A 10,934-nucleotide genomic window follows, 5' to 3' on the forward strand; every position below is an offset into this window, starting at 1 on the left:
TTAAAATGTTAATTATCTGATCATACTGTTTAATATGGTTGCACATTTTACATTTTTTAGTACAATTCAAGTATTCAACCATGCAATGGTAAAACTTCATAATTAATGTTAGTATCCCACCAGTTTCTGCAAGTGTTCCAGTCCAACTGTTTTCCTTGTTCTGAAGAAGATAAAAATTATGATTTAATGAGTGAGCTGATATAATATTTTTTACTTTCCTGAAAATATAACAATTTTTTTCAAATGCTGGACAGATGACCTGCTGAGCAGTCTGAGTCAGTCTCAGTCTGTCTGAGAAATATAATCTACACATGTACTTTGAGTTGTCCTCTGTGATCACCCACAATAAAATCCCACTCTGGATCAGTTTAAGTTCTGACTACATCCCCAGCTCCTCAATTCAAACGTTCCTCCCACGCCCACTGTCATCTGTGAAGTATCATTACCTGAACAACTGTCGAACAGCTTTTAATGTTGCAGCCAAGATATGTTTCCCATTCTTGCTTCCTTCCTCGGTGTGTTATAACACTCTAGTAATGAGCAGAGGCTGATCATGTCTATTCATTCTTAAATTATATTTTCAGACTGTTTGCACAACCTCCCACTCACCTACACACACACACACATTAGCAAATTAAACACCAGTGGAGTTAATCTTCTTTTAAATATGTCGGCTGCACTAAGTCTGAGGTCACAATGGCTTTGCAGGCTGTTGTAATAATAAGCAACTCCAGTAACATAGCATACGACATGTTAATCATCAAGCATATCTATGAGAACACATTAAATTCGAGTTTACTTAATACTTGGTTGATTTTTACCTTATCAATGCAAGTGGCAGAACTTGTGTTTGCCAGGTGTTTACAGATGTTTTCCTAACAAATTAAATATGAAGCTTTTCTGAGTTTACGGGTTTGGGGTTCACTTAAGAAAGTTACCAGTATAACAAACAGGTAACACATTCACAAATGTTTTTAAAGAAAAACTCAGCACCAGTCTTGGGCATAACACGCATATCACAACTACAGTACTCACATTACATTTTTCATTATGGCGTTACTTGTATTGCAAAGGTTCTTCAGTTATCTGATTGCTGAGAAATTGTTTTTAAAAAAAATCAAATAAACAAGGGCTTGTTTTTTTTTTCTTCCTGGCGACAATCAGCTGATTTTAGTTTATGCAGAAGAAGGAAAATGGTGGCGCAGTACAGCTTTTGATGAGTGGATGATATGAATATTACTTTTTTTTTTTCTTTTTTTTTGCAACAGTAAATTGCAAACAGCATCCCAGACAGAAACAATTACATTCCACTGCTAACAGAACTTAGGCTCTTTGCAAGCATCTGCACAGACAGCATGCCAACACAAAGCTAGCCAAAAATCCAGACTGATGATAAAGCTGAATACAACATCAGCCCAGCAGCCAGAGCCTGAACTTCAACAGATAACACATTGATGATAAGTCAGGTTTGAATCCTGGCAATCGCACGGAAGTGTCTGTAGGCTGGGTTTTCAAATTTCCTTGTGTTGTTGTCTTTCTTTAAAAGAAAGATCATCTGTGCATCCTCATTGGGATAGGGATTTGTGCTGGTACAGTATGTGGGACTCTAGCCTAAGGTTAACATTGTCAGCTGGTAATTATGAGACAATTTCAGGTCATTTTACAAAGAAAAAATAATAATGTAATGAGTAGTGTAACAAATTACTTTACAGCAAGCAATTAAGTAACGGGTAATGTGTAATACATTACTTTTTGAGTAACAACCCCAACACTTCTCAGCACAAACTGGCTGAAAAGTACAGCTGCTTTGATTGATTTCTGTCTGGAGAGGCAGGCATTCAGCTGCAGTTACCTCGTATCTAAGAAAAAAAGAAAAGTGAATTCTTTTTTTCTTCTCAGCAATTTAAATAGACAGATTCATGGCATACCACACAGATTCATGTCACATGTACCTGGAGATTTGACAGGTAAGTGTCATGTTGTGACATGTTCCTGTCAGTGCAGATAAAATCTTGTGTGCAGAACACTGGACAACACTGCTGACTATAAAAATGCATTAAAAATGCATCAAACTTCAAACATCAGTGGTGGTTATGAGAAAAAATAATTTAACTGTAAACACAAATATCAGATTAATTGTCAGTAGGTGAAAAGGAGAAACTGACAAGTCTGTGTTAGGTAGAAAAGACAAACCAGGTTCACTGTAGTCTCCACCTTCTGAAAGCCAGCAGTGCAGGTCATGGCACGTCAAAGTCTTAAGTATCATTCCTCTGTTTAGTTTTATATTTGAATTTGGTTGTTTAAAGTACCTAATTTATTACTTTCAGGCTTTTCTTTTTCACCTCTGTCAAGGAGGTTATGTTACTGGTAGAATTTGCGTGTGCCTGCATGCATCATTTTGTCAGTAAACACAATAGTTTAAATAGCTCTGAGATTATTTGAGCTTTATCACATTGCACATTGTCCTGCTGGAAGTAGCCATCAGAAGATTGGTACTAGGGGGCCTAAAATGTGCCAAGTAAATATCCTGAACTGTGGATACAAGGCAGGATTTAGCCATGCTTTCATGTTATTTATGCTAAATTCTGACCCCCACCATCTGACTGTTGCAGCATGAATCAAAAGTCATCAGAGCAATATTGTAACAAACAAAAATTATTCATATTTTTGCAAATTGTAGTCTAGGATTGCTTTTCTTAGTTGGGAGGTATGGCATCTGATGCAGTCTTCTGCTGCTGTAAGTTTTACATTTGCATATTCACACATCAGTAGGTAGAGTGGTTGTTCCACAATCGGAAGGTCGTGGGTTTGACTCCACGGGACGGCTACCCTGAGGTTCTCCTGAGCAAGGTACCGTCCCTACACACTGCTCCCCGGGCACTGCATTGTCTGCCCACTGCTTCACTAGGTGAATGGGTTAAATGCACAGGAGTAATTTCCCTACGACGACGAACACACATTACATTTAGAGATACTCTTTTGTATACCTTGGTTGACCTCTGAAACCAACAAGGTATTCGGACCCAGGAAACCACCACTCCCTGGATAGTTGCTCTTTTTTGGATAGTTTTGTAAACTCTAGAGCTGGTCGTGGAAACATTTCCGTAGACCAGCAGTGTCTAGTGAGTTTTATGGCATGGTCAAAGTCAGTTATATCACCTTTCTTCCCCATTCTGATGCATGGCTTGAACTTCAGCAGGTAATCTTCACCATATCTACACTCCTAAATGCACCGAGTTGCAGCCATCATGTTTACCACATTTGTTTTCCAGATGTGTTCCAGTATTACAAAATCCAGCACTGGTCATGTTTTAAAGTAAGATTTAATGTGGAATCCATTGCAAAGCTCTGAACCCACTCTACCTCACGTTTCCAGTGAAAATCAAACACCCTAATGACATCATGTAAATTTTATAAAAACTAAAAATGTATCCATTGGGGCATCGTTGCTTTCCAGAAAAATTCTTCTTAAACTATTAAGCATCATAGTTGCTCAAGCACTCATTTCCAGCTTTTTGTTGCACTTTCTTGGGAATCTGTTAAGCAATTGCTTCCAGCATTTTCCTGACGGTTCCCATTGGACACAGTTGTGGATGATGTTACAAACTTGGCTTAGCCTAGAAACAAAAGAAAGTCCAAACAAAAGGTTTATTTTTTCCAGTGACCTTATTTAATTAGTTTCTCAAAACTTACAGCAAGTTGTGGAATGTAATGCATCGAGGCATGCGTGGGCGATTGTGAATGTATGTAAGAGAATTAGACAAAGTCATCAAAACAAAGAAAACCAACAAACCAAGGAAACTATAAGTACAACTTCCCAGAGAGAGAGTAGACCAGAGGAACAGACTTTTGTAACCTTAATCACTCCCAACTCTTAGCTTCACTTCTCTAATGATCAAGGCTGCTGCCAAAAGAAAACAAAGTAGAGCATGAAGCCTGGAAGGTGGGTTGTTACAATGAATAGATTTCTGTTTAGGAGGGATGGTTTAAATGTTTTCATAAAATAATCAAATAATCAAAAAGAGTCCAGAAAATTTGTGCCATATACATGACTTCACCAGATTTGTTGCTGGCTCTCTCAGCACAGGCCCTCTGCCCTGCTCTGCTCTCTTTTTCTGTGCATCCAATTAATATCAAATCATAATTTAATCATAGAAATCCTCCTCCTATTTCAGGAAAAATAGCAGCTTCTAAGCTGAACTGGTCCTTTGCTGTTTGAGGACAACGTATAAATAAGGGTAATTACTGCATTAAATAAAAAAAACAGATAACAGAGAATTCAGGGAGCTAATCGAAGAAATGCCAAGAAAGATTACATAGCCACAAGGTAATCAGATTGTAATCAGATCTTGAATCCAATCCAGACAGAATAAAAAAAATGTCTAAGTAACCACAGCTGTTTATTATTTGAAGGTACATGGGGCAATAGCACAAGGCCAGAACATGCTAGTCCAGACCAGAGTTACTGGGCCTGCTTAGCATTATTACTTAGTCACGCTGAATACTGAAGTAGAAAGGAGAACCAAGGAGATCAACCAAAGCAAGTACAGTGGTCTGATATGTTCTTAGATATCATCTTAGATATCATCTTACTGAATAATTTACTTAGGTTTTAAGTAAATCACTGATTTCTACATGGATAAAAATGTTATCTATTTTCTATGGATAAAAATATCCATATAAAAATGCCTCTGTGGAAAAAATGAATGACTCTTAAATCAATCAAATTTTGATGTTTACATAGTTTGGGGGATTTAGTTAAAGGCAGCGTCAACATTGCATGACTGTGTTGATAAATTACATTAAAAATGTAACAATAAAATAAACAGTCATAAATTATTAGTTATGGAGGCTTTCCTTAGCCAACGTAATAGCAGCTGATTGTTTGATTGTTTGCCTTTTGGTAGTTTGTTCAAGCAGTCAGCCGCAGTGTTGGTCAAGTTACTTGAAAAAAGTAATCAGTAACTAATTACTGACTACTTCCCCAAAAAAGTAATTTTGTTTCTTTACTGATTACTTATTTTCAAAAGTAATTAATTACACGATTTACAACCTGAATAGGTGATAAAGTGATAGATCTTTCTGCCCAATTCTACTTTTTCTGCATAATCCATCATACAAAATGTAATCAAATGGAAAAGTCTCTTTTTTAACTTGTTTTATCAGTTTTAATCTTTTAACTTTATGCATCAACTAAAATATGCGCCATTCTCTGACTTGAAGAAATTAGTTTAACATTTAAACCTATTTTCTACACATTCCAGCACATAAAATAAAATATTTTTTGCGTTTACACTCAGTCTTTCAAATAGATGCAAGTAAAACACAGCAGAAAATAAATAAAGTCAAAGACTAGCGCTCCTTTTGCTCTATTTTCACCTGTAAAGCAGGACTGAGGTAGGCGGAGGTTTACCCTGGTGCAGGTGTGCCGCAGTGGTCAGTGGAGGAATCCGCGAGTTTCTCTGTGAATTTCCCATTACGTCGTTGCGCACTCGGAGCTTGTTTAGGGGTTTTTTCGCTGTAAAAAGAAGTTTTCTTCCCACGCACAACGGACACTAATGTTTTTGTCACTTTTTATGGAGTCAAACTCAAAGTAAGGTCAGTACTTCCACGCTTTAAACGCTGCACGCTCATACTCTCTCCCGTACTCGATATATTATCCGGCCCTCTGTGTAAAATAACCCAGGGACATCACACTAACCAGTCAGTTATCCAAGTGCAAATTTAAACCAGAGGGATAAGTATAATGTCATTGCCCTGAACCAGCAGGTTCACTGTCGTGACTGAGCCATTCCCCTCTCAATGCAAACCTGTGATTTATGTTTGGCAACAATCAGAGAGATTAGCATAAGGTGTGCAGTGAGCCTCTAATAATAAAAAAAAAAGATGAATCTGGATAAGTGGATGACTACGGGCGATGTGGCAGGCCTGAAAAATTGCCAACAGCAGATAAACAGTACCTGAAAGTCAGGCCTTAAGTAATAGGAAAACACCCAGTAGAGACCTGACACATGATCAGAGAGATGCATCTGCTCCTTCAGTTGATCCATCCACCTGTCAGTATGTATCAGCTGAAGGGCCAGATACCCTTCAGGATATGCAGTAAAAGCCTTTTGTCAATGGAACAGTGGCTGAAAGGTACAACGCTGCGTGTCTACCACCACCATCTAAACACAGTTGAGACTCTGCCATGGTTTGGGGCTAAATTTCAGACTGATATTTCCATGTGTCTTTACCTGTTTTAATAAATCACTGCTCCTATTTCCCATCTATCTTTTTCTCTTCCTTTTTAAACCTGTCTTGTCTTGCAGCTTTTGCAATCAGAATTACGCTCTGAATGTGATGTAGTGCCAAACATATTTTGCTTTGAGCTCTATAAATTTTCTCGAGACGTCTCTTGTTCGTATGTTTTGTTTATCTGTGTATTTATTAATTCCCATTACTCTTATTTCAGTTTTTACAATATATGTGTAGTAAAACCAAAGTGTAAGCTGACAGGTGAGGAAAAAATAGGAGAAAATATAGATAAAGTTTAGAGCACAAATGAAAAAGCACAATGTTTCACCAACTGTTAGGAAGTAAGGAAAGAAAGAAAAAGGAAAAAGACATGCAGCACCTGGAACAGAAAAATATGAAAGTGCACAAATACACAAATCAACGATCTTCTCATTGTGTGTTTGCGTGAGTGAGCGTGAGTATCTGTGTCTTTGTCATAAAATGTAATTAATAATGCGGGTAGGAAGGTACAATAATCCCCCCACTATAGCCTGAGATCCGGGCGTTCACAGCCCCCAAGAGTACCAAAGGCCTGAGGCCTCACATCTCGGCAACAACTCTGCAACTATCCTAGCAGGAAAGGCTGATCCCAAAAGGCAAGAGTCCCAGTGAACCAAAGGGAACTGTAAGCTGACCCTGCCAGAGGCCTGTCACCTTGGCACGAAGCAAGAACATGACCCCAGGCCCACAGGCATCCAAAAACTGCCCAGCACATGGCAGAGACACCGCCCCACACACACATGGAGGAGGCCCGAGCCGAATTGGACCACCACCCCCATTTTTCTAATAAAACATAAAGAGACATGGGGTGGCTTAAGACTTACGAACAGTGCTGTACATTTTTTAAAAACCACTCTAAACTGGTTGGATAGACATCATCGTTTGAATGAGCCAGGACAGCTGTTTTCCCACAGCTACCATCTTCATGCTAAACTAGGAGAACCAGCTGCTGGCTCAAGTGTTACCATATGGATGAAAATGGTGTCATGAAGGTGCACTCTCCAAAATGTCAAACATTTAACTTAACTTTACAAGCAAACATGCATGTGCTAGAAATCACTCCATCTATGTCTGAAAGGTTTTGTTGCTGGTAATGTAACATCGGTCATGAGGTTTCTGGCCATTGAGGTTATAGGACAGCAGAGATAAAGCATATGTGGAGAGTTCTGGGTTTATTTGCTTTGCAAATAGGGCTGCGTCATCAATACAAAATGTTCTGACTTATTTGTGTGGCAGAGTGCACGACCAAACACAGAGTAATGTGAGCCACATATGTACTGTACATAGCCCAGAATCTCTTTGCTTTTTAAATGGTGCATTTAGTGCTCTCATTGCTTTCTTGAAATATTCATTTTGTTGTTTCTTAGTGGTTTTTTTAGTTGACATTTTCTATTGTATTTTGATAATGAATGTTTCCTTTTATCCTTAGTCAAGATGCCATCATCGCCTAACAGTCTCACAGGCCCTCTGTGTAAAATAACCCAGGGACATCACACTAACCAGTCAGTTATCCAAGTGCAAATTTAAACCAGAGGGATAAGTATAATGTCATTGCCCTGAACCAGCAGGTTCACTATCGTGACTGAGCCATTCCCCTCTCAATGCAAACCTGTGATTTATGTTTGGCAACAATCAGAGAAAAGGAGCTGGAATGCTAATAGGGTGTCAGTGGGTTCAAAAGAAGGAGTGCAAGAAGTGAAAAAGAGTGATGGGAACCTGAGGGTTTCTATCATCTCTGACACCAAGGACTCGCCCCTTCCATACATATGTGTGTGGTAAGTATTGCGCTTTTCAAATCAACGCTGTATATCTTATTTCAAATGCAATATACGGCTCTATCATTTGCATCATCACAACTCATAATTCATTTTTAAACCCCACAAGAGCACTACATGAGGTGTCTTAATGATTGCACTCTGCAGTAAGCTTTGTTTGCCATCTACAAAAAACAGATGACAAGCATGAGTTTCTGAGTATAGAAATCCAAAAAGTTCTGATTTCACCCCACTGCAACCCTATAATCCAGAACTCTGGGGACAATAAACACAAGAAAGTCTCTGTATTCATGCCAATATGGATTTTACTGCCCAATTATCATTACTTTCTGTGTGTGTGTGTGTGTGTGTGTGTGCGTGTGTGTGTGTGTGTGTGTGTGTGTGTGTGTGTGTGTGTGTGTTCATGCCAATATGGATTTTACTGCCCAATTATCATTACTTTCTGTGTGTGTGTGTGTGTGTGTGTGTGTGTGTGTGTGTGTGTGTGTGTGTGTGTGTGTGTGTGTGTGTGTGTGTGTGTGCAGAACAATAATTCCATCACAGATTACAAGCCCCCACCACAGACCTGTGATAGCACTATCCCCCTGCTGAACGAGCTGAATACTTTCTTTGCTCGCTTTGAAGTCCAAAACAGCACCACTGCACAGAAGACCCCACCCCCTCCTGGTGACCAGGTGATGACTCTGTCCCCGGACAGCGTGAGGAGATCCCTCAGCAGGATAAATGCACGTAAAGCTCCGGGTCCTGACAACATTCCTGGTCGTGTACTGAGAGACTGTGCAGTGGAACTCACTGATGTCTTCACAGACATCTTCAACATATCACTCATCCAGGCTGTCGTCCCCACATGTTTTAAAGCCACCACAACCATTCCGGTTCCAAAAAAGTCATCTCCCTCCTGCTTTAATGACTACAGTCCTGTTGCACTTACTCCCATCCTGATGAAGTGCTTCGAACGACTAGTCATGAAACACATCAAGACTGTCCTGCCCCCCTCCCTGGATCCCTTCCAGTTTGCGTATCGGCCCAACCGCTCAACCGATGATGCCATCTCCACTGCACTCCACTCAGCACTCACACACCTGGACAAAAAAGACTCATATGTTCGAATGCTGTTCATAGATTTCAGTTCAGCATTCAACACTATAATCCCCCAACAGCTCACACAAAAACTGGTCCAGCTGGGGCTCAACACCTCACTGTGCAACTGGCTGTTGGATTTCCTCACCGGAAGACCTCAAACAGTACGGGTCGGCAGTAATACATCCAGCACCATCATTTTAAACACGGGGGCCCCGCAGGGATGTGTGCTGAGCCCCCTCCTCTTCACTCTGCTGACCCATGACTGCACTCCATCATATAGCTCCAACCTCTTCATCAAGTTTGCGGACGACACAACGGTGGTGGGTCTCATTAGCAACAGGGATGAGACCGACTACAGAAGTGAGGTGAGACGCCTGGCCACGTGGTGTGTTGACAACAATCTCTCTCTGAATGTGGAGAAGACGAAGGAGATTGTTGTGGACTTCAGGAGAATGCACACCCAACATGCTCCTCTGACCATTGACGGAGCGTCTGTGGAGAGAGTGAGCAGCACCAAGTTCTTGGGTGTGCACATCACAGAGGATCTCTCCTGGATGTACAACACCACAGCACTGGCCAAGAAATCACAGCAGCGTCTCTTCTTTCTCCGCAAACTAAGAAGAGCAGGAGCACCAGCCCCCATCATGTACACTTTCTACAGAGGCACCATCGAGAGCATCCTGTCGAGCTGCATCACTGTGTGGTTTGGAGCCTGCAATGCGTCCTGTCATAGAACCCTCCAACGCATAGTGAGAGCTGCAGAGAGGATCATTGGTGTCTCTCTCCCCTCCCTCCAGGACATTTACAGCACCCGTCTCACTAAAAAAGCCCTTTGCATAGCGGCTGATCCCATGCACCCAATGCAAAGCTTCTTCAAGCTGCTGCCGTCAGGGAGGAGACCGCGGAGTCTCCAGGCCAGGACCAGCAGACTGAAGGACAGCTTCATCCATCAGGCTGTCAGGAAGCTTAACTCCCTCCCGATTCTGCCCCCTCTCCCCTCTTCTCCTCCATGGTCTCACTGAACTCTGTCACATACACACACACACACACACACACACACACACACACACACACACACACACACACACACTCTCTGACTCACTCACTGGCCTGCACCAGTTACCAGTCACTTTGTGGAGCATTGGACTGCCATTACCTCATAAGACTTTGTTGTTATACTATCTCTTACCGTACATTACTAAATCTCCATTTGCACTATTTGCCTATTTGCACTACTCTGCCTGGTTTACACTCAATGTCATTTACCCTTACCTGAATATTGTATATTGTATATTGCATAGCTTTCTTGTTAATTTGTATTGTATTTATTTATTTAAATTTTTACTTTTTAATTATTTTATTTGCATTTTTTAATCACTCTCTTATATTTAAATGTTCATTTGCTATTTCATCTAGGGTTTGAGAGTAACGAAATTTCTATTCTCTGTATGTCCTGTACATGTGGTAGAATTGACAAATAAAGTTGACTTTAACTTTGACTTTGATAATTCATAATAACAATTGTGATTTTTTTTCCCCCCCTAAATCCTAAACAGGACACATTCCCCTTTGGGTGGAAACTATAGGAATGCAACTGATGCATGCAACAAACACTGCCAAAACATCCATTTACATAAGAAATAGATTTTTTACATTATATATTTTCTATTCTTGCCACCTATTGAGGTTTTCCACTCAGTGGCACTTATCCAGACATATTAGGTCATGCCAGAAAATGGGGAAAATGTTTACCAAGTAATTACTGTGCACGCATGTTTTCAGTTGAGATTTTGGAGCCAA

This window comes from Copadichromis virginalis, linkage group LG10 (genome assembly GCF_057382275.1).
Source record: "Copadichromis virginalis isolate Kocher_CV1m ecotype Utaka linkage group LG10, C_Virginalis_male_GT1.1, whole genome shotgun sequence".
NCBI classification, from domain to species: domain Eukaryota; kingdom Metazoa; phylum Chordata; class Actinopteri; order Cichliformes; family Cichlidae; genus Copadichromis; species Copadichromis virginalis.